This window comes from Python bivittatus, unplaced genomic scaffold (genome assembly GCF_059951505.1).
Source record: "Python bivittatus isolate LINGU-HERP-01145 unplaced genomic scaffold, Pbiv_v1 ctg000840_np1212, whole genome shotgun sequence".
Classification (NCBI taxonomy): Eukaryota; Metazoa; Chordata; class Lepidosauria; order Squamata; family Pythonidae; genus Python; species Python bivittatus.
The window spans coordinates 31685402-31710704 of NW_028277113.1; the positions used below are offsets into that span (position 1 = coordinate 31685402).

Consider the following 25303-nt stretch of genomic DNA (forward strand, 5'->3'; position numbering starts at 1 on the left):
AGTCTGACTCCTTAACCACTGCACCAAACTGGCTCTACACATACATGCTTACAGATTATCATATAAACTCAGCAGTCATTGATAACTGCAATCAATATTTGTAAGCATTTAAATCTCTTTCTTTCTTTTGGAATTTGATACTGTAACGTAATGTAATGTAATATAACATAATATAAAGGTCAGTTTGGTGTAGTGGTTAAGACATGAGGCTAGAAACCGGAAGACCATGAGTTCTATTCCGCCTTAGTCACAAAGCCAACTGGGTGACCTTGAGCCAGTCACTCTCTCTCGGCCCTAAGAAGCAGGCAATGGCAAACTACTTCTGAAAGCTTGCAAAGAAAACTGCAGGGACTTGTCCAGGCAGTCACCAGGAGTCAACATTGACCTGAAGACACACACTTAAGAAAGGTAAGAAAAATGTTTAAAAAAAGAAAAAAAAGAAAAGTATTATACAAAAATCACCCCCTTTCATTTTTCCCATTCTTTCCTTCTTCTCTGGATGTATTCTGAACTTATTTAAACTTCAATTATTAATTTAAAAACTGAATTTTTTATACATTTAACAATGATCATGGACCTTGTACAGCCTGAAACTCAACAGATATTAATTAAGCATTTTTTGGAGGAAAAAGAGAAATGAATTAAATCTGTTTTGAGGGAAGAAAGAAATTAAAACTCTTTTGGAGGGAGAAGAGAAATGAATGCAATTTATTTTGGAGGGAGGAGAGAAATGAATGTTACCTGTTTTGGAGGGAGGAGGAAAATTCAACCTTTTTTGAAGGGAACAGAGAAATTAATTCAACCTGTTTTGGAGAGAGGTGCTCCTTCATGTACTGGAAGCTCTGGGATCTGGAGTAGATCGACTACTAGTGCAAGACTGGCTGCCTGCCTGCCTGCCTGCCGTCCAGTGAAAAGCACAAGCTTGCTGCCTCAGCTTAATTGCAGCAGCCACGGGTGTTTGAGGTTGCTGTAGAGCAGACTGAGAGGGAACTCTTGTCATATGGTGCTCCTGTTCAGCCCATGCCAAGGCAGTATCAAGCAATCTTTGCTGCTGCAATTAAGCTGAGGCAGTGAGCTTGTGCAGGACTCCTTGCGAGTCGCAAGCCCAGAGTTTTGGTGACTGGTGACTAAATTTATTATTACTTCATTTTAAAATGTAACACTGTCCATGTTTTGTTGTATTTTTATTTTATTTTCTTAAATATTACCCAACTGCATTTTAATCTAGTTCGGGCTGCACTCGGGAGTGCTGTGGGCCACATGTAGCCTGCATGCCGCATGTTTGACATCTTTGCTCTTGGTAACTTATAGTGCTCTAAGGAGTACAAAATAATTCATAATGAGCACATTCCTTGCTAAATATATTAAATTGTACAATATGACAATATGAAGTATAAAATATATTTTGAATGTTTGTTTGATAAAATAAGAACTGCATGTTTCCTGAAATATTTATAAACTGTTGTTATTATTTCAATGTATATCCTACCTTTCTACACAGGGTACTTTTTCTATGGCTTCAACATTTCCAAAAACATTATAAAACTGGCTTTCAAAAATGGGACATTTTCTGAGGGAAAAAATCAAAGGTACAATGAAAACAGATATAGTTCCCATGAAAGTTTCCATGTTTCATATATACACGTGCACACACACACACAGAGTATGTATGTATGTATGTATATTTGTGTGTGTGTATGTATGTGTGTGTGTGTGTATGTATGTATGTATGTGTATATATATATATATATGAAAGAGATCTCAATATTTGAACAAAATACAAGTTGAGAAAAACAGAAAAAGAGATTGATTACCTAGTGTGAAATCACTGTAATTAGGTTCCAGGCAACCAGCACTATCCAAAATTGATATCTGCTTATTTTTAGCTGTTACAAAATATCCAACACAGACCTAAAAAATAAAAATGAAAATAATACTAAGGCAAATGTAGATAATAAAGAACTGTAGCTCTTTCTTTCTAGGAACAGAAATCGGCTATTAATAGCCTATTAATATATATTATTTACACTACTGAAAATTAAATTAATGTAATATCTATATGCTATTACTAAAAAGGAAAACATTAATAATGTCAGTTGTATTATTTCACATTAACATTTTTTAGTTACTACTTAATAACTTGTATATCAATCTGCAAACTACTGTACTGAAAAACATTTGTATAGGAGAAGGCCTACTTGTGCCATTTTACCAGTAAATTCAAATATGTAAATTCAAATAATCATCAATTAGGCAACGCGCATGGATGAATGAGCTTTTATATAATACAACAGTCAGAATCTATCACTGTGCATAACATGAATCGTAGGTTTCTCTGTGCTACCAGTCCTAATATAACTTTGGAAATTGTGAAGTACACACTCAGTATCAATGGATAAAGCAAAACAATATGAGTAAAAGCAAATTGCGTGACATCAAAATCCACAATAACTTCACCTATAGCCACAATAGCTTCACCTATACTCAATTATAGCACTGCATAAATACTCCATATTAAATATACATAGAAAACACTAATCAGTATATTACAGCACCCGGAGAAATCTATTATATATTATCTCTAGGAAACATAAAACGAAACCAAACAGCTACCAGTGCATTCTCTCCAAAGCAATTCCTCACGATAATAGTAGGTAAGTGGCACAATGTGTTACCACCCCAGTGCAAGTTGAAAAAAAAAATCTATAGATTTTAATAGATTTAAAATGCATGTTTTAAAATATTTAGTTATAATGCTTATATTTTAATATAGCCTAGTTATAAATTAAAAATCACTTTACCATTTCTTTGTTGTATTCATCCAGATAAGTACTGATATTTGAAGCAACAAATTTTGTTTGGTCTTTCACTGTGGTGTTCCAGCTAGGACCGAGATTTCTTTGTATGTATGTATGCATGCATGTATGTATGCGTAGAAAGATAGATGATAGATAGATAGATAGATAGATAGATAGATAGATAGATAGATAGATAGATAGATAGATAGATAGATAGCACAAAGGCAAGGAAGGAGGCAAGGAAGATAGCATCCACATACCATCAAAGGATAAGACAGGTCCTGAAGAGCCAGCTCAATGGAAAGAACAAGATCCATGCCATCAACACATATGCCATCAGATACCCTGCCGCCGATATAGTGAGCTGGCCAAAGGAGGACATGGAGGCTGCTGATGTGAAGACCTGGAAACTCCTCACAATGTACGGAGGTTTCCATTCCAAGTCCAACACCCAGAGACTACACCAGCCGGAAAGCAGGTGGGCGGGGTCTGGTAAGTGTCAAAGCCACTGTCCTGGATGAAACCAGAGCATCCAGGAATATATCAGTAAGATGGCACCCAAAGATGAGCTGCTGACATAATGCCTGAGGTGGCAGCAGACATGGGAGGAAGTTTAAACAGAGGAAGTTCCATGGCAAGACAAGACCCTGCATGGGATGTACCATCAACAGATAGCTGAGATGGTTGGCATTGGGAAATCTCACCAGTGCCTGGAAAGGGCTGGACTAAAAAATGACACTAAGGCACTAATCATTACAGCACAAGAACAAGCACTAACCATCAGATCCATAGAAGCAGGGATTCTACACATTAGATAGGACCCAAGGTGCAGACTGTGCAAAAAGGCCTCAGAGACAATCCAACACATAGTGGCAGGGTATAAGATGTAGGCAGGGTATAAGATGTAGGCATACACTGAAAGGCACAACCAAATAGCTGGCATTGTGTACAGGAACATCTGCACAGTGTGACCCTCCCAAGGCTAAGATCCTGTAGGACTTCCAGATCCAATCAACAAAATGCTATGGTATTAGACAAGGACCAGAAGACAGTGGTGGTGATAGATGTAGTGGTGTCAAGTGACAACAACATCAGGAAGAAGTATAAGAAGTTGGAGAAGTACCAGGGCCTTGAAGGAAGAGCTAGAGAGGATTTGGAATGTAAAGGCCAAAGTGGTCCCAGTGCTGGTAGGAGCACTCGGGGCTGTGACACCTAAGCTGTGAGAGTGACTCCAACAGATCCCAGGAACAACATCAGGGCTCTCTGTCCAGAAGAGTGCAGGGCTAGGAACAGCTAAGATACCGCGCAGAACCCTCAAACTCTCAGGCCTCTGGTAGAGGACCCGAGATTGAGAAAGATACGTACCACCCATAAGGGTGAGAGGGGATTTTTTTTTCTGCACACATACACAAACACACATACCTCCCTTTTCTTTGTAAGCCAGAGGTAGGGAACAGAATACACCTCAAAAGCTGATTCACTTCTCTAAAATGGTTTATGAGATATCAGGGGCATGGCACCCTCTGGCATTCTTTCCTCTGCTTAGATAGAAAATATTCAATTTAAAGAACAAATTGATAAAAAATGTCTTAGTATTCATAGACCAAAACAGGTTGCCCTTGTATCTGGAGCAAGCAACCTTCTGAGATCAATGGACTCACTTAGAATGTTGAGAACAAAATGTGTCAGGCATTTTTTACAAGATGGCTACCACAGCCATCATAGCCAGTCACAGAACACCCTTTTAGCAGAAAGCAAACTAGTAAAGTTGCTATCCATAAGTACATACTTGTACTTAAATTATCTCAAAATAACTTCTATAAACATGAAGAGTTTTAAGATTTGTTTTAATACTGATTTTTAAATATCTTTCTGGCTTTATTCTGGTACAAAAAGGTCAATAGACCATATACAATAAAATATTATTCTATTTTACCAGCTTCCTGTATATCACATCTTCCTTATAATGCTTAATAATACCAGGATAGACATACCATCCATTAATATGCCTGGGTGATCTTTTCACATCAGCCTTCTCTAATCTAAGTACCTTCTAAATATGTGGATGTCAACTTCTAGAAATCCATCCCTGCAATAATTATAATGACCCAGAATTATTCTGAATGGGTAGCGTACAAATGTGATTATAAATACATATTTTGAGAACAAAAGTCCACACATCTAGATATACACAAACTGTCAAAGGCTGTTTTATACCTTTGTCTGTTAAATACTGTGATACATCATTGCAATTATATCAAAATCAGTAGTCTCTTTATAAATATGTTTATATAGATGCAACTTTTTGGGGGTGGTGCCTTCAAGTCAGTCTTGACTCCTCGTGATTGCCTGAACAAGTCTCTGCAGTTTTCTTGGCAACATTTTTGGAAATGGTTTGCTGCTGCCTCCCTCCAAGGACTGAGAGAGAAGGACTTGGCCAAGGACACCCAGCTGGCTTCATGCCTAAGTCAGGACTAGAACTCAGAGTTTCCTGGTTTCTAAGCTGGTACCTTAACCACTACATCAAATCTGCACTTACAGATGCAACTAGTAATATACATTCTGACTTAGATTTAAATGTTAAATTATTCAAACTATGTTCTTGATTATTTAAATATTTAAATAGAATTATTTAAATAGAATTTAAAATGGCCATGATTCAACCCACCTCTCTAGTCCTTTGTACACTGGAAAATTTGATTAAAAGACTAAATTTCACCTAAGATAATCAAATGATGCCCCTTGTTCTCAAAAAGATTAACTTTGTAATCAAGTTAAAAATAGGTCTTGCTCTGCTTAAATATAAGTTCATATCAAATAAAAATACCAAAGGGAGTTAAAATATTACATGAGTTTGGGAATATAAAGACAATACATACAAGAGGCTGAGCTAAAAGATCCATAGGCTGGTTCAAAATTTTAAATTAACATTTTGTGTAGCTAAATTAAATATTGGCATTACGTGTTAATATTTACTCTTGAGTAAACAAATAATGAAATGACCAAACTGATATGCAATTTAATATGTATTGTTTTTATTTTTGAAAGCCATGAATGATCAAATAAGCTTAGGCCTATAGTACATATAGCAACTTAAAAAAAAATCCTTGTACACATCTCCATGCTGTCATTCCAATGAAAATCCCCCTCCATTTGTTGCTCTTTGGCATGGATGGAAGCTGATGTTGATACCAATGGCAGGATCACTGTCAGGACCAGGAACAATTTATCAATTGCTTTACAGGTAGTTCTCAGGTTATGACCCTAACTGGGACTGGAATATCTATCACTAAGAGAAGTGGTCATTAAGTGAAACACCACATGACCACACTGCTTAGCGACAGCAGTCCCAGCAGCCCTGATTGCAGTTGTTAGGCAAGGACCGCATGGTCATTAGGCCAGGACCTCATGCTTCTCCTGCCCAGTGTGAACTGCCTCTGCTTCAACTCCTCCCACTCACCTACCTCCTCCACATCTCTGCCCTTTGGCCACCCTGCACAGCATGGCCAAGATGAAGAGGTCACTGTATTCCTCCGCCGCTGCCCCCGCCACTGCTGCCCCAAGCTGACCTTATCTTCTTTGCCTTATCACCTCTCTATTGGGCTCACCACTGTCTCAACCCCTACAGTGTGGGGACTCTGTCCACCATTCTGTGCAGGGTGCCCCTGCCCCTTGCCACTGTCTCCCTGGCCACCGGGCTCCTGGTGGGCCTGCCCCCATCACCAGTTTCATCCCACTGCCAACCGGGAGGGCTCTACATGCTCTTCACATTCCTGCCCCACACAAGGAAGTTCCTCTGCTGCTACTGCCCCACACAAAGGAGGAAGCCATCCAGAGAGCACTGTCCCCTGCTGCCCTCCTGGGAAGGGAGGGGCCCAGGCCACAAGTCCTCCACACTGCTGTGCACCACTACTGGCTCAGGCAATCCTCCTGCTGGGCAGCGAGGCAGGGATATTTCCGCAGCACCTCCCCTGGTTGGGATGCCTGGCGGCGGGGCATCTGCAGCACTAACTTAGCCAGTGAGTGTGTGGAGCAGGGCCAGCTGAGCCTTGCAAGCCTGTGGCCAAGCCAGTGCTTCACCTGGAGGGTGCTGGGCAGTGCCAGCGTCAGGAACAGCAGCTGAATGGCTCCCCACCTCCCTACTCATTGGATGAGACCTCCTGCCCACCGCTGTGCTTGCTGAATGGCAACAAGGGACCCTGCCTGCACTTGGAGGTGACACTACCCTGCTACAAGCGCTATTTGGCCAAGGGCTTCCCATGCGGCAAGGCGGCTAGAGGCAGTGGTGAGGGTGCCCTGCACAGCATGGCTGACAGAGCCCCCCCCCCCCGTGCTGTAGGGCTTGAGGCCAGCCGGCATCAGAGAGCCCAATGGAGGGAGGCAGGCAAAGAAGATGACAAAGGTCAGCTGGGGGCAGCCATAAATGTGGGCCACTCACCAAGCAACCAAACTTTGATTACATGACCACGGGGACGCTGCAACGGTTGTATGGGCAAAGACTGGTCATAAGTCTGTTTTTTCACTGCTGTCATAAATTTGAATGGTTGCTGAACAAATGGACGTAGCCAGAGGACTACCTGAATATTTAACAGTAGATTCCTGCCTACAAGATGGTTGATCATATCCAATTGAAAGATGAGCACCGTCAATCTCTCCTTAAGCCCAGAGCTAAAGAAAAAGTTTTTCCTCACTATTTCATATTTTCATTCATTTTTCTTCAACTGAATCAAGGATGATCTATGGTAACTACATATAAACCGTTGAGCTCTAAATTGAAATGGAAGAAAACTGATACCAAACATTAGAATTCTAAAAATAAATACTATTGATATAATATTTTCAAATTTGAAATGCACCTTTTTGCCTTCCCTTACCCAACAGAGGACTGAACTTTTACTTTTAAAGAGAATCCACAACTTCTGCCTATATATTCACAGTATATATATCTATATCTATAGCTATTATCTGTATCTATATCGGTATCTGTATCTATCTGCCTTTTCTGGATGACACTTCAAAAATAAGAGGTATTTTTCATTATTAATTCCACATTCCTAAATGAACATGATGGCTATTCCAGAAGAGAAAAGAAAATAGTGACTGTACAAATTGAACGAACAAGTAGTTCCCCACACTGGAAAAAAAGCCAAGAAACTGCTGAGCTGACATCACAATTTGAAGGTAGCTACTGCTATCAAAAGGAGCTAACATTTTGCTGCCACCTAAAGGGGAAAAGGAAGCTAGCAACTGATTTTGGATTATAATTTGATTTCCCAACTGTAGAGAAAAAACCAATATTCAAGCTTAAAAAGTGGAATTTTTATCTAGATAAATTAAGCATCTTATAAAATCAACTTTACTCCACTGAAAGTAATGCTCAAGTGTGGCTCTGCTAATGCAGGTCAAAGAACAAAGAATATTTGATGGACTTCCCTTCTTGTTCTGGATAACTCATGAATGACCATCTTTTGAAATATTACAACTTACTAGTTAAAATGGACATTGTTATGTTATGTATATGACTCTATATGAAATTTATCATAAATTAGCAGCAAGGACTTTCAAATAAGTACAGATCAAGTGCCCTGATGATGTAAGATCTTTTAGGCAATAGATGGTAACACAGCAATATTGTCTGATTTTTATTAAATGTACATGAAGGATAATTGCTTCTTTTCATAGAAGTTAAATTATATTTAAGTTATATATTGGTTACAACAGAATAAGACCACTTTGAAGGGCACATCTAGGATACCACCTGCATTGTAATTTATTATCTGTTAGTATCTGTTTTACCATTATTCTCTATTTGAATATTTGCAAAATTTGCAAAATTAGCACAGCTGATAAAAATGGTAAATATTTAGAGCATATCCTCATACAGAGGAACAAAAATATAGTCACACATTCATGGAATTTATCCAAGTTTAGGAATTGAATGTGTGCATCACAGTGATATATTCACTACAGAATGGTATTGAAAACCAACTGTATTTTGTACATGTTAATCTCTTCACAGTAATACGTTACTAAAGGACATAAATATCAGACTGTCAATGGGCCCAAATCTATCTTTGTATGAACCAAGTGATATATGCAGTTAACTTTCATCTTTCTACTTTCATCAACAGGTGCAGCAAGGATAAGACAAGCACAGTAACAGAGACCATGGAAGCTTCTTGATTTATCCTGTTATTTAGGATTCTACACATAAAATACTGAATTTCACTTGGAAAAAATCCAGCCTCATTCTCTTTGCCATATATCAACTGGATTCACACACCATACTAAACTACAGTTTGCTTAACCACTGCTTATTAAAAAAGCCACCACTGGCTAGGTTGTAACCACAGTGAGTAAACCATAATAATGATTTATAAATCACAGTGATTGAATTTACAGTGTACTAGACCAATTTCAAGTAACCACATTATGGCCTAGTATGATGTATTAACAGACACTACTTACCAAAGCCAAAAACTACTTGATCTGGCTAGTCAGTAAGAGCCTCTGAGAGGAAGACTACTAAAATGAGTGCTCTTCTTTTCAGTTACTAACTGTCATTAAGGCTAGTTAAAAAAGAACTGTCCTTATGTATACAGTGGGGCAAAAAAGTATTTAGTCAGCCAACAATTGTGCAAGTTCTCCCACTTAAAAAGATGAGAGAGGCCTGTAATTTTCATCATAGGTATACCTCAACTATGAGTGACAAAATGGGGGAAAAAATCCAGAAAATCACATTGTCTGATTTTTAAAGAATTTATTTGCAAATCATGGTGGAAAATAAGTATTTGGTCAATATCAAAAGTTCATCTCAATACTTTGTTATATATCCTTTGTTGGCAATGACAGAGGTCAAACGTTTTCTGTAAGTCTTCACAAGGTTTTCACACACTGTTGCTGGTATTTTGGCCCATTCCTCCATGCAGATCTCCTCTAGAGCAGTGATGTTTTGGGGCTGTCACTGGGCAACACGGACTTTCAACTCCCTCCAAAGGTTTTCCATGGGGTTGAGATCTGGAGACTGGCTAGGCCACTCCAGGACCTTGAAATGCTTCTTACGAAGCCACTCCTTCATTGCCCGGGCGGTGTGTTTGGGATCACTGTCATGCTGAAAGACCCAGCCACGTTTCATCTTCAGTGCCCTTGCTGATGGAAGGAGGTGTTCACTCAAAATCTCACGAGACATGGCCCCATTCATTCTTTCCTTTACACGGATCAGTCGTCCTGGTCCCTTTGCAGAAAAACAGCCCCAAAGCATGATGTTTCCACCCCCATGCTTCACAGTAGGTATGGTGTTCTTTGGATGCAACTCAGCATTCTCTCTCCTCCAAACACGACGAGTTGAGTTTAGACGAAAACGTTCTACTTTGGTTTCATCTGACCATATGACATTCTCCCAATCCTCTTCTGGATCATCCAAATGCTCTCTAGCAAACTTCAGACGGGCCCGGACATGTACTGGCTTAAGCAGGGGGACACATCTGGCACTGCAGGATTTGAGTCCCTGGCGGCATAGTGTGTTACTGATGGTAGCCTTTGTTACTTTGGTCCCAGCTCTCTGCAGGTCATTCACTAGGTCCCCCCATGGGGTTCTGGGATTTTTGCTCACCGTTCTTGTGATCATTTTGACCCCACAGGATGAGATCTTGCGTGGAGCCCCATATCGAGGGAGATTATCAGTGGTCTTATATGTCTTCCATTTTCTAATTATTGCTCCCACAGTTGATTTCTTCACACCAAGCTGCTTGCCTATTGCAGATTCAGTCTTCCCAGCCTGGTGCAGGTCTACAATTTTCTTTCTGGTGTCTTTCAACAGCTCTTTGGTCTTGGCCATAGTGGAGTTTGGAGTGTGACTGTTTGAGGTTGTGGACAGGTGTCTTTTATACTGATAACAAGGTCAAACAGGTGCCATTACTACAGGTAACAAGTGGAGGACAGAGGAGCCTCTTAAAGAAGTAGTTACAGGTCTGTGAGAGCCAGACATCTTGCTTGTTTGTAGGTGACCAAATACTTATTTTCCACCATGATTTGCAAATAAATTCTTTACAAATCAGACAATGTGATTTTCTGGATTTTTTTTCTCATTTTGTCTGTCATAGTTGAGGTATACCTATGATGAAAATTACAGGCCTCTCTCATCTTTTTAAGTGGGAGAACTTGCACAATTGGTGGCTGACTAAATACTTTTTTGCCCCACTGTACATTATACATCTTTTAAAGTAATCCTTGCTGCATTGTCAAGGAGCTAATCTTTATCTTTACTCTATTTTTTTTTTAATTACCCCAGGCAAGCATAATTTCTAAAGACAAACTTCCTTATTCAGTTTCTGCCATCTTATTCCTCATCCAATCTCTATCCAACATGACTAGAGTGGAGCTTGTGTCAATAGTACGAGATCTTAATCCCACCTAGTTTTTATATGCCTCAAATCTTCCTTCCTTACCTATTCCCTTATTTGTAAAACCTTAGTGTGATCATAGCAAAAGCATTACCATGAGTCTAATCCACAAAGCAGTCAAAGCTTCATGAAGCAGCTCTCTTTCTTTGCCAGTTGTAGTATTCATGTTAATGTTCTGTTCTTCAACCCTTATAGTGCTATTCACTTTGGTCACATCCTTTCGTTTAAGTCAACATAATTTGACTTGCCCCCTTTGTCAAAAGATGACAAAATCCCATGATTCCCTGCATGTTAATAAAGCCATATAGGGGCTCTTTTTTACTATTCCTGTCTTGCAGCAAGTTCATAATAATTGGTTCCTTTAACTAGGGAAAATGCCAAATTCAAGGAAAATCAGAGTAATTTGAGATTCATTTTCTTTTCAATAAGATGAAGCAAATGCCTGTAACTCATCTGGTTGTGAATCAAAACTCTATGCAAAACTCCAGTTCTGTGCTGTCCTTCCAGAGCAATGGTTCATTACAAATGGCACCCCTAGGAGAGCCGCACCCAATACAGTAATACCTCAGTTCACGAACGCTTCTGTTCACGAACAATTCGGTTCACGAACAGCACCATTCGCAAAATTTTGCTTCCATTCGCGAACTCCGCATCGGGTGACAAACAGAATTCACGGCCATTTTCCCTGCTGTGAGATGTGGTCGTGGCTTCCTGTAGAGAGGGGGACTCTCCCTCCAAACAATAACCGCCTCCCCACCCGCCTTCCTGTCCTCCACGCCAGAAGTTGCATCAAGCAAGGTTAGTGTTCTCTCTCTTCATACTGTATTGTACTGTACTTTGTTTCATATTTTTGTGGTTTAAAAAAAATACATATGGTTCAGAACAGATTAACCGTATTTACATTGAACCTTATGGGAAAATTTGATTCGGTTGGCAACCAAAATCGGTTGGCGACCACATTTGTAGAGGTCAGAACGGATTAACGGTATTTACATTGAACCTTATGGGAAAATTTGATTCGGTTCACGACCAATTCAGTTCGCGACCACAGTCGTGGAACGAATTAAGTTCGTGAACCGAGGTACCACTGTAGAAAAAAATGCCATAGTGGGAAATAAAAAGGAGATCGTCATGCAATGATTGATAGAGCTGTCCTAAACTCAGAATGAAATCCGACCACTAACACTTGCCCCAATTAGAGAAATCTTTGTGAGCTGTTTTTCCTCATTTGTCCAGTCACAGGAATTTGGATGGATAATTAGATCACAAGAGATGAAGCCTGCATTAGGATCATTAGAAATAATGTATCAGTTCACCTGCTATGGTTTTGATATATTAATACAGTTATATTTTTATTTTCTAATATGCATGCCTACTTTTTCTGTATTTCTGTTAATTATAAATAAAAATCTGTAACTTTTGAATTAAAAAGACTGAGCAAATTACTCCCCATTTTAGAGGGACTTATTCCTTATTTAATGACATATACAGTAGTACACAAATCTGTTGAGTATGTGCTACAACTCTATAAAAAACTCTTATCCTGGAATATGTCTGTATACATCAAATCTGTATATTCATCAAAAACCATAAACAGAAAAGATAAGATTTGGATCTGACTGGGACAATTATAATCTGGCACCTATTCTGTCCTTCCTATGAAGAGTTGTCATGTGCATAATGGTAGCCCAACACCAGGTTTTCTGGATAATATTAATTATTTTAGACCCTTCTAATCAAGTCATAAGTCAGAATTTCAAAAGAAACTGCCTTGGTTAGTGTGATAGATGACTAACAGTAGGAAATGGAGGAGGATTTTCCTTTTCAGTAATAGACCCTTTCACATTGTTCAGTACCACAGTCCATCATATTCTGGATCATTTATTCATAAGGCTGTTTAGGATTATTTAGCATTCCTTCATACACAGCTCATTCTATCAATTAAGGTAGCTGTGGAACCCCTAAATAACTATCTTGGTTTGTAAAAGGTTAGAGTTAGGCTTAGAAAACAAAATGAAACTTAATACTTAACTAATATTTTTAAATCCTTGGAGTCATTTGTCCAATCTCCAAATACAGACTGGGCTCGATTGTGATGCATAGTCTGTTTTATACAAACTAAAAATATTTTGGGGGCCTTTAAATGCCACCAGCTAGAAGGATTCTATGGGACAAAACTAGTATCTTGAACTACTCTCAGAAAAAAGATATGAAGATCACTAAGCCATCCCACATGGCAAGACCTGGTTAATATACTGGCTATTGTGTATCACTTACAGTTTTTGAGCACTTTTACTGGTATTTTCACATTATATTAATCTAGCACAGGAGCGGGCAACGTAAAGTTACAGGACCTCTTCTTATGGCCCTTGAAACCCCTTCTAACTGTGATTGTTGAAAACAGCAAGCTTAGTTTCTTACTAGTTTGAGACAGAATAGAAAAATTCTACCATAAGCCCTAAAAGAAGAATACTACTCAAAGAGAAAAAGATGACACTAACTTGTTAGTTGTCGTAACTAACAAACCATGGACAACATGTCAAAAATCTGTTTATCTGGCAAAAACCATTACTAAGCAAGGAGAAAAAAGGCTAATATAGATCAGAAATGTCACTTGAAAATCCATGAGGAAAAACTAAATCTAACATACCCTCAGAGCTGAAGAATATACAGTACTCTTAATGGAAGCACTGTATTACTTATCAAGAATCCCTCCCTTTAATACATTTCTGTACAAAAGTTATACAGTAATCTTAGACTTGATAAATTATATATTGCAAATATTTTAAATTCCAAAATATTACATTTTTCATTAAGAAAAAACAGAAACAAAAACTCAGAGTAGTATTTTCTATAGTTTGAAAACATTTAAAACCTTTACATCACTTAATAAAATGCAAGCAACCAAAGTAAATCTGATAAAAGCAAAATATGGCCACTTCTATTTTTGCCATTCCAGCCATTACCTTTTCATCATCTGTCATATAGACTCCCTACAGAACCTAAGACTTGTTTCTACCATAATTTGCTAGTAGCGATGAACAATTTTTATTTTGATACATACGTCTTCTACAAAGAAATTGTAAACTTCTATTTATAGATTTATACACTACTTTTGTTCCTCATCCCCAGCAAAATATATTCTTCTTGTCCTCACTGATAAGCAGACAGTTATTGACAAATGCCACAAGATATAAGTACTTTTTTAAACTAGTGAACTATAGCACTGGATAGAAGTTAAGACAGCTAAGTATCACTGCAAGTTTATGCATATAACTGTGGATATGTGTGCTGCCCCAGGCATGATGTGTTTCAGTTTTGGTTGATGTTCTTATTGTTTATAACTTTCTGTTTGCTGCCCTGAGTTGATGTTGCATGTTAAAAATTAGGCATTATTATAAGAAACTGATAGCTTCCAAAAAAGCCTGCTACATGGCTAAAATCTGGTCAGAACTGGAAATTTCAGCAAAAGGGACAAACTCAATTTTTTTCTGGAATACCATACTTGGTTTATTGAAGGAATGTAAATTCCAACTTTCTAGCCCTATTCCACCTTCAGTTGGGAGAATTTTTACACAAATTTATTTGCTAATTCTAACCAGGGCTTCCCAGATAACCAAATCATTGACCCATTAGGCTTTGAAAACCTTCCCCCTGGCCTCCAGTGTCAGTATCAGAAATCAATTCTATTACTCAATCTCACAAACCCAATAAGGTGGCTGGAGATTTTCTACCCCTGGAACTCTTCAGGACACACATTGATTGGTAGGCCCCATTGTTAGCAGGGCTGTTCTCCCATATATTATTTATGGGAAGTCACATTATAGTCCCCACATATAAAAAAGGAGACAAGGGTGACCCCAAAATTATAGATCTATAGCCTTATTAGAATCATGGCTAAGATGAATGCAAAACACTTTTTGAGTAAAATCGAAGACTGGGTGATGGGGAAAAAAATCTCTTAGTGGAGGAACAAGCTGGATATAGACCAGAGCGCTCCACAATAGACAACTGTTTTATTTTACACCATCTCATAAAAAAGAAGTAATTGAAGGCAAGAAACTGTTTACTGCCTTCATAGATCTCAGTGTGGCTTTCGATTCCATAAATAGAAACATTATGCGGAAGAAATTTGCCACCTTAAAAATGGAACCCAGACTCTTACCCCTGGTTAAGGCCCTCTACTCAAACACCTACCTGAAAGTGCATACCGGTGTAAATGGTTCTCTAACACAGAGTTTACCTACCCATAAAGGTGTTAGGGTTATATTCTAGCCCCAATCCTTTTTAACCTCTATGTCAATGATATCCCAGGATTCCTGTATGCTCCAGACATTCATATGCCAAAGATTCATTAATGTTCTTTTATATGCTGATGATATTGTGAGAAGGCAGGGAGAAGTGAGGGCCTCAAACGAACCATGTTTGCTAGGGGAGAGCGCTGTGCACCATGGGGCAGCCTTGGGGGGACGGCAGGAGGGAGGATGGGCAGAAGGCACACTCGCACCAGAGTGGAGAGGGACGGCAGGAGGGAGGAAAGACTGCAGGCAAGAGGCACGTTCGCACCAGAGTGAAGAGAAACGGCAGGGGGCGGCTGTCGGGTCAAGTGGGGATTGGAATGTGTATTGCGCTGATTGGATTCGGAAAGTGGAATGTCTGCGGTTTTGCGGTTAATTAGCGGCGCTCCGGGGCGGTAAAAAGGTGAGATTGTGAGCCAAGCCCTCGTAGGAGGGGGAGGACAGATAGGGGGTATAAAAACCTGTCAGACCTTGCTTCGGGGTTCCTCCATTGCTGCGGGAGGGACCCACCTTTGCAAACGTGCCCAATAAAAACTTCTGTCTACTGGATAACCGAACCCGTGTCTGTCGTTTTCTGACAAAATTGGCGAGCCAGCCAGGAGTCCTCGACGTGGACCGGACTGTGGGGAACCGGTGAGTAATCGGCCGTAACACCCCGTTGAGGTGTCTCCCGTTTTCCCCGGAGTCGGGTCCAGGACGGGACTCCAATCGCCAGTCAGACAGAAGTAAAGAGGAAGTCGGCCGACGAGGAGACCTCCGGGAGGTCTGGTGAGTACAACCTACCCATAATCTCGGGGAGATTAGCGTGGTTACGAGGCGTTGGACGCCGCAAGGGGACAGAAGAGTCCGGGACCTTCTGTAAGGTGGGAAACGTAGTCAGGAAGGATGGGTAAGGCGCAGAGTAAGAGTGTAAGGCCAGGGGCCAGTGGGAAAAACGCAGTAGGGGGAATCCCCACGGATTCTCCATTAGGACAATTGTTGCAACAGTGGGAGACACCCTGGTTGTGTCCATTCACCAGGGGTCTGGAAAAACCAACCATGATAACTTTGTGCACTAAAGAATGGCCAAAATATCCACTAGTGGACCCCGAATTCCCCTACCATTGGGATACTCTTGGAATCCCCAGTAATTACTGGGTGACCCAACTAAAAAACTACATTGTGGAGCATAAAATGTTAACACAGGAACCCTATGTGGAAGTCTGGTTCCATGTTCATTGGGAGGGGCCTCGACCCAAGTTAGCCAAAATTTTTGTCCAAAAAGAACAGGAGGATGAGGAGGACCTCTGGCTGACTGGACCCCAATGGGGGCCGCCACCTCCTCCTCCTCCTCCTCTTCCTACCGCTCCCCCTCCGGCGCCCCCACCCTATCCCGGGCTGCGGAAAGAGCTGGACCAGCTGAACCAAGACATCCAGAACTTGCCCTTTATTCTAAGTTCGGCCAGTGCCTTCCCCGTCCGGGAAGTCCCGAACGGAACGAACGCACAGGGGGTGACCGTCACCAGTTACGTAACGGTTCCCATCAAACCCAGTGAGTTGAGGGAATTAAAAAAAAAAAAAAAAAGACCCTCCCTCGTATGCAAGAGAATGCCCATACCGCCGCCGAACAATTGGAACTTTTTCTCGGCCCGGTGGAATACTCCTGGGGGAACTGAATTACATTTTAGCCCACCTCTATACGCCAGAAGAGAGGGGCCAGATTTGGCGAGCTGCGCTCGGGGCTTAGGAGCAAAGGAATGCAAATGTCCCAAATGCCCTGGCCGCAGATACTAAATTCCCTCTGGCAGACCCAAATTGGGATCCCAATAATGCTGAACATCGGGAGAACATGAGAGGAGTTTCCCCCTGTACGACTAGGGGGGTCATGGTTCCCCAACCGGGACCCACGGGGAACCCTTGGTAAACATCACGGTGGGTCCCACTGGCGAGGAACAGCAGTTCCTCGTGGACACCGGAGCCTCTCGAACATCGCTGTGCCAACCGATCCCAGGGATTGCGAAATCCCGGGGCATGTCGGTATCGGTGATGGGGGTGGGAGGCTCTCCGGTCAAGGCAGACGTACTGGAGGGAGTGAGACTGGAGTGGAATGGGAAGGAGGTAACTGCAGATGTGTTACTGATCCCACAGGCGAGAGTGAACTTGCTGGGAAGGGATCTAATGGGTAGTCTAGTAGTGGAGCTGTGGAATGTGGAACAGGCAGAAAGGATGTGTTTGTTGCGAGAGGCGGACGTGGAGGTTGTGAACCCTGAGGTATGGGCAGGGGAGGGGGGGGCGGGGCGGTTTCGCATAGCCCCAATTAGCATCCCCTTGAAACCAGGGGTGACGGGTTTGCGGCAAGCCCAATACCCGCTGTCCCGGGATGGGAGGCGCGGGCTGAAGCACCAACTGAGATGGACGGTGCTGCCCCAGGGGTACACCGAGAGCCCCCTCTTGTTTGGACAGGCATTGGAAGAGAAACTCCAGGGGTTCCGGGCCCCTGGGGGTTCTCGGGTGCTGCAGTATGTGGATGATTTGTTGGTGTCTGGAGAGAAGGAAGTAAAGGTGAGAGAAGACTCAGTGGCTTTATTGAACTGGTTGGCTGAGGAAGGATTGAAGGTGTCAAAAGGGAAGGTCCAATTTGTGGAAAGGGAGGTCAAGTATTTAGAACATGTACTCCGGAAGGGCGAGAAGTTGATTGATCCTTCTCGGATACAGGGGATAATGCAGTTGAAGCCCCCTCATACTAAAACGGAGGTGCGGCGGTTTCTGGGTCTAGTAGGATATTGCTGGCTATGAATAGATGAGTACATGAGCAAGGCTCAGTTTCTGTATGAGAAGTTGAAAGGATCATCTGACAGGGTAGAATGGACAGACAGGGACACAGAGAAGTGGGGAGAATTACGAAGGAGCCTGGTGACGGCCCCGGCTCTACCGAACTTGGCCCTCCCCTTTCACCTATATGTTACAGCCCATGGGTGTGTTAGTGACAGAAGGGAAAAAACTCACTTTTGGGAGCCCCGTGATTGTCCATTCACCCCATCAGATCTTAAGTGTGCTTAGTCAGCAGACGGCTGCTTGGATGACAGAAGGGAGGATGTTGAAATATGAGACAGTTCTCCGGATAAGTCCTGATGTGGTGGTAGGAACAGACAGGAATTTGAACCCAGCGGAGTTTCTTGCGGGGGAGCGGAAAGAATGGGAGCCGGCGGAGCATGAGTGCTCCACCCTGTTGCAGCTGCAAACAAAGACCCGGGAGGACCTGCAGGAGGTCCCGCTGGAGGAGGGTGAGGTCTGGTTTGTGGATGGGTCTAGCCGAGTAGAGCAGGGACAAAGGAAGTCAGGATATGCGATAGTGACGGCGGAGGGAGAGACAATAGAGAAGGGGGCACTACCAGCGGACTGGTTGGCTCAGCTGTGTGAAGTGCACGCTTTGAAACGGGCACTAGAGTTGGGAAAGGGAGTGTCCCTCACCGTCTACACAGACTCGCGATATGCCTGGGGAGTAGTGCACACTTTCGGGAAAATTTGGCTGGAACGGGGTTTACTCACAGCTGCTGGAAAGGGAAGGTTGCAGGGAGGAAGCAGGTCATTGGGTTACAATTGAGGGGACCCCAGTAGTGAGCCGTGCTGACATGAGGGGGATGGTGGAGAAACTGCACGAAGGGTCTCACTGGGGGGTGCAGGCTTTGATAGACACTGTAAAGCCGTGGTACTGGAGCCTGGGGGTTCGATGGGAACTCCACACCCCTTGGCATCCTGACTCCAGTGGGAAAGTGGGAAGGGCCAACGGGGTGTTGAAGCAACATCTCACCAAACTGGGATTGGAAACAGGGCTACCTTGGACAAAGACACTTCCGGTTGCCCTGCTTCGAATGCAGACAGCCCCTCGCAAGGATGTGGGGGTCTCCCCATTCGAGCTGATGATGGGAAGACCTTTCCTGGCTCCAATGGGAGAGCCTATCCCCGAGCTAAAGGATGCCTTCCTGAGAAAGTATCTCTTGGTACTGTCACAATCTCTCTTGTCTCTAAGAAAACAGGGACTCCTCACTCAACGGCCCTCCTTGCTGAAAGACCAACACCCCCACAAGCCAAAGGATTGGGTCCTGATAAAGACGTGGAAGGATGAGAAGCTGAAGCCGTCTTGGGAGGGACCATACCAAGTTCTCCTGACAACTGAATCAGCGGTTCGGACCTGACAGGGGGGTTGGACCCACTACCATCGGGTTAAGCGAGCTCCCGACCCCCGACCATGGACTGCCCAACCGGGAGACGGACTCAAAGTAAAACTTAAAAGGAACTGAACTAAGGCAGGGGAGGAGATGACCAACATAAAGGCGTAGAATTGGCACAGACAGCTTTGATCACTGGGGATGATCCCCGTGGGGGGGGATGTTCTATCATTTTGGGTCTTCTCCCATACCAAGACCCTGGACTAATCAAAGGCAAATGGCTCTAAATCTCTTGGGGATAACCAATGCAACTCAATGTGTATATTTCAACAATACCCAGAACCGTACCCCCCCATTGCCCTCAAAAGGTCCTGCTTTCACTTGTGGAGGGGTCTATAATATCCCTTACGCCTCAACCCCTCTATACCTACCTAAAGGTTTCTTTTTGTTATGTGGACATGAAGCTTACACCTATGTTCCAGCCTATAGTTCAGGGGGCCCTTGTGCCATAGGGCGCCTGACCTCTCTATATGCCCTGCCTCCAATGCAAGCGCACCCATCAAAAGAAAAAAAAGAAAAAGGGAGCTGCCATCTGATTGTGAGAGTGATGTGACACTCTTGTCCAAAACAGAAGCCATGGCTCTGGCCCTCTCCTTAGTAGGGGTTCCTGCACTGAGCGGAAGAACTTATCTGGACCTAAGGAAGGTGGCCTGCCTCCTGGCTAAAAGTGTCAACCTTACATCCTCTCTTATTGCAGCCCTCACTGAAGAAGTCACTGAGATCAGGAGGGCGGTCATTCAAAATCGGATAGCTATAGACTATCTCCTATTAAGGGCAGGACAAGGCTGTGAATCTTTTCAAGGTCTTTGTTGCTTTAACCTAACCAACAATGAGAATTATATTGAAGCAAAACTAGCCAAGTTGAAGACCTTAGCCTCTCGCATATCCGAGGATCCAGAGGGATGGAATTGGTCGTGGCTCACTAGTTGGTTACCTAACTTTGCTTGGTTAAAACAACTTTCTGTACTAGCCATTGGCTTCATTGCCTTACTGGTCCTAGTATGTTGCTTAATGCAATGCCTCCCTGCTTGTGGGAATTACCTGTCCCAGTGTGTGAAGCCCCGGGTCCGGGACGAGGGAGCAATCCTGTTAGCCAGGTTTGAGGCCCAACAGAGGCGTGAAAAGAAAAAGGGGGATTGTGAGAAGGCAGGGAGAAGTGAGGGCCTCAAACGAACCATGTTTGCTAGGGGAGAGCGCTGTGCACCATGGGGCAGCCTTGGGGGGACGGCAGGAGGGAGGATGGGCAGAAGGCACACTCGCACCAGAGTGGAGAGGGACGGCAGGAGGGAGGAAAGACTGCAGGCAAGAGGCACGTTCGCACCAGAGTGAAGAGAAACGGCAGGGGGCGGCTGTCGGGTCAAGTGGGGATTGGAATGTGTATTGCGCTGATTGGATTCGGAAAGTGGAATGTCTGCGGTTTTGCGGTTAATTAGCGGCGCTCCGGGGCGGTAAAAAAGGTGAGATTGTGAGCCAAGCCCTCGTAGGAGGGGGAGGACAGATAGGGGGTATAAAAACCTGTCAGACCTTGCTTCGGGGTTCCTCCATTGCTGCGGGAGGGACCCACCTTTGCAAACGTGCCCAATAAAAACTTCTGTCTACTGGATAACCGAACCCGTGTCTGTCGTTTTCTGACAATATGGTTCTAATGGTACAAATTCTGACCTATGGGACGGAAATGAGGGTCCTTTCAAAAGCTATCTTACTTGAACAAATTCAGACCTGTTTTTTAAGAAGCGTACTGGGAACTGACAAGAACACGTCAGCCCCCGCAGTCAGAGCAGAAACAGGTATTCACTCCAAACACAGCCACTCATCAATCAAAGGTTTCACCTACTGGCAGAAGATTCATTCAATGGACCCTGACAGGCTACCCAAAATATGTTTAGCTGAACAAATAAGTATGGCTCAACTCACCTCCTGGGTAAGTTGACTTACCAAAGTTATTTTACAGCATGGGTTTTCCACCCAATATTTACTTTCAACTGCTTCCCAGGCAAAGGAAATTTTAAAACAAAGAGTCCTAAATATCAGTGCCCAAACAGACATGATGTTATTGTCAAAAATTAGATTTTTAAACTGACTGGCCAGGAACAAAACCACTTTCCAAACAAAAAAATACCTGTCAATGAGTTTGGCGCAATTCCTAAGAAGGGCTTATTCTAGAGCAAGATGTGAGTTGTTGGATTCCATGGCCAAATATGAATGCTTCCATTACTTGCCATATCATGAGAGGATGTGTATATGCAATGCCCCATGCATCAAAGATATTGATCATGTTTTATTTGATTGTCAACTGTATGCCCCTTTTAGGCTTAGATATCTAAAATCCCTACTTGAAAGAATAGCACGCTGGGACCTGAACTGCAGGTTGTCCTATTTCCTCCTGGACTCTGATGTATGCATTGTTAACAGAAATCTTAAGTTTATAGACAAGGCAGTTCAGCTAAGAATCTGTTACATTGAATAGATCAGGGGATCATTTAAAGGCAATGTATTTATCTGAACGTTGACTATAAGTATCACACATGTATTTTATTATTGTATTTTCTTTTACCTATTTTATCTGGGAAATAGACCTTGTATTTTACCTTTATTTTATTTTATTGATATGGTCGTAAGACTAATCAATCAATCCTCTTGGTCTCTCCTTCTTCTTTTTAGTAATGTTTTTAATTAAGGTTTTATGTATTTATATATTTTATGTTTTTAATGTTTGTTGTGAATCGCCCAGAGTTCCCCCATTGGGGGGAGATGGGCGGTTGAAAAAAATTTAATAAATAAATAAACAAACAAACAAACAATTTTATGTTGAGTGTCTGGCCATAAAAATTGAATAAATAGATAATATTGTTTGGGAGTAAGTGCTACTGAACGCTGTGTTCTTATTTTTTAAAAACATATAACTCTGAATTGAATATCATATAGGTGGAGCATATACTAAAATTGTAAAATTTATGAGATACTAATGTTCTCATATAAGGTCTCACAAGAATTTAGGCAGTGAGATTGCTGAAACTGTCTACAAAAATTAGTTTTGATCCCTGCCACATGAAAAAAATTCTGATTCTGGTGTATGAAGTTTATACTGTATAAGTATGCAATATATATTCATGCATGGAAAGGGTTTTTTTTAAACAATATTGCCCAATTTTTAATACAATTTAAGACACTGTTACAACTATCATTGCCTTATTCATTCTCCTAAGTGGGAGCTATTTTCTTTGTAAATGTCTAGAAAACATTTAAATTATAAAACATGTTTTATACTGTATTTTAAAATTAATTAGAATGCAAGTTAAGTTTATTTTTATTTTATTACTTGTTTAACTCAATGTTTGTAAATAGAAAAAATTAGTTCATCCAATATTATTTTGGAAGCTTCATACAATTACCATCACATTGGAAAATGCCAGAACATTTTGCAACAGATTGCTCACACAACAAATATGGAGAGCAACATAAGTGTTGTCTCTTTGAATATTAAACAAGGGAAAACATCTTGGAGCAAAATTACCTTTGTTGGTTGTTTAATAAACACAGAACTATGGTTATAGGTTCCTACCACTAAGCCTAAAATGAAGACAAATACTATATACAGTCTCCTGTAGTTTTTAAAGGTTAGTTACTCCTAATGTTCAGATAAGTTACTCTCACTGCATTTAATTATGCTTTGCAGAGCTATTTTCCCATTCACAAAATTTTTTCACAAAACCTGCTTTTTTTAAAGAGAGCTCTGACATTTGGTAGTACTTTTTTAAATCTGCATTTGTAGCCATATTCCAAGTTGAAAAAATATGGGTGGTAGCATCACCACTATCAATATCAGATGCAAACATTTCAAGTCATTAAAAACTTAACGACTGAAAAGTTATCCAAAAAATTTAAAACTCTGTATCTCACATCAAAGGTAGCAAATTCAGCAGTTTCATTAGAATCAGCAATGAAGCTGAAGCAAACTTATATTCCACAAAATTCAAAATCAGCTCATCAACAATAATGTGCAGCCAATACATGATGCATAGTGATGCAAAAATCTTCTGCTTAATTCTCTTTTGTGAGTTCCTGCATGCTCCAAAGCCAAATCCAGTGAAAAGAAAATGTAATCATACAGGAAATTGGGTTTTGAAGTGTTTTGCTCCACACCCCAACTTAATACAGAAAGCATTATGTTCCACTTTTCCAAGTCCTCTGACATGGGCAGAATAATTCAGAAAAGATCACAAGGGAGCATCTATGTCTATCCCAAGAATGTAACTTTTGATGGATGTTTGAGAGAGAAACAGTATACTCTACGAAGAATTTGCTGTACAGTATATTTGATATAGGTAAGAAATAATCATGAAACTGTATTCTTCCATTTAATTACAAAAATATTAACACAAATTAAAAATATTTCATAGTTTCTAAAAGTATGAATAAAATAAGTCTTTAAAATTAAGGCATTCTAATCAGGGAAATTAAGGCATTCTAATCAGTGTACAATAGAATCAGTATTTATACAAATATATGAAAGTCTACATATTTTTAAACAAATATTTCAGTTTATCTCAGTCAAATATATCTAAAAACAGAACCACTGTGGAGAAAGAAAACCACATTTAAATAGTACGAATATGCAGAATATTTTAAATTCAAAACATTTTGAGCTCAAAACAGTTGTTGCTTCCACAGTCATTTGAAATGGGTTGCTCAGACCTTACTGGAAGTGTTCTGATGCTGTTCCAACAGTTCTCAAAATGTTTTCACATACCTCTCTAAATATTCTAAAATATCACAATGGCCACAATGTGATTTGTTTGCTTTTGGCTTAGCTTAATTTGTGGACTTACCCATTAGCCAGAGAGTTCCAGGGAACCAGGCCATTATCCCTTACTCAACATACCATGGTTAAATGGTTAAACACTTGAACTCCTGAACAAAAAGTAAGATATAACAAACAAACAAATAATACATTCATTTAGGACAATGTGTGATTTTGGTTATTGTTATAGTTAAAAGGTTTGAGTAGTATGAGCCTTGCATCAGGTGCTCTCTTCCTTGCTGAGATCTCAGAGGAGACTGAAATTTGTTCAAAGCTATACACTTCTGATTTAAGCAGGATGAGATAAACTTAATATATTCAACAGTCTAATTATCTTTACATTCATTTTAAAATCATTTTTATCCATTCTGCTTAGTATCTACATTCACTGCATTGATAAATCAATGGTACTGTATTTCTATGCTAAATTCAGAAGAGAGACAAATGCACTAGTTTTCCTCTTCCAGTATAGTCATCTATATAAAATACTTTAGCACCTCCGGCTGCCAGGCTAGTGTTTAAACAAAAGATTGCATGACGTACTGCATCATATTTAGAATGCTTGATCTCAACATGCATGTTTGTTTATTTTATGCAAGAAAACCATATTAACTTTTCTAATCAGTGGAAAGATCCCAAAGCTTAGAACTCGATTGATCCAAAATAGACCAATCCATGGAACTCCCTGCCTTCCCTCTACATGTCATTCACCTGCTAACTGAATAACAGCACAGCTTTGCTACACTCTTCCATAATGCACTATTGTTATCAGGTATACATGAACTCAAAATGCCTG

The 25303-nt window shown here is 41.2% G+C and overlaps 1 protein-coding gene across 6 annotated transcripts in view; it reads right to left on the minus strand.

The window, feature by feature from the left end:
* Positions 1–25303, minus strand: part of ANKRD12 (ankyrin repeat domain 12) — a 94870-nt gene that overhangs the window by 64159 nt on the left and 5408 nt on the right. For 4 of the 6 annotated variants that reach the window (XM_088130600.1, XM_088130596.1, XM_088130602.1 and 1 more), the window contains exon 2: positions 1815–1911. The exons of the other annotated variants lie outside the window; for them this stretch is intronic. The gene's annotated coding sequence lies outside the window, so the exon portion shown is untranslated. The remainder of the gene's footprint in view (positions 1–1814; positions 1912–25303) is intronic. 6 annotated transcript variants of the gene reach the window in all.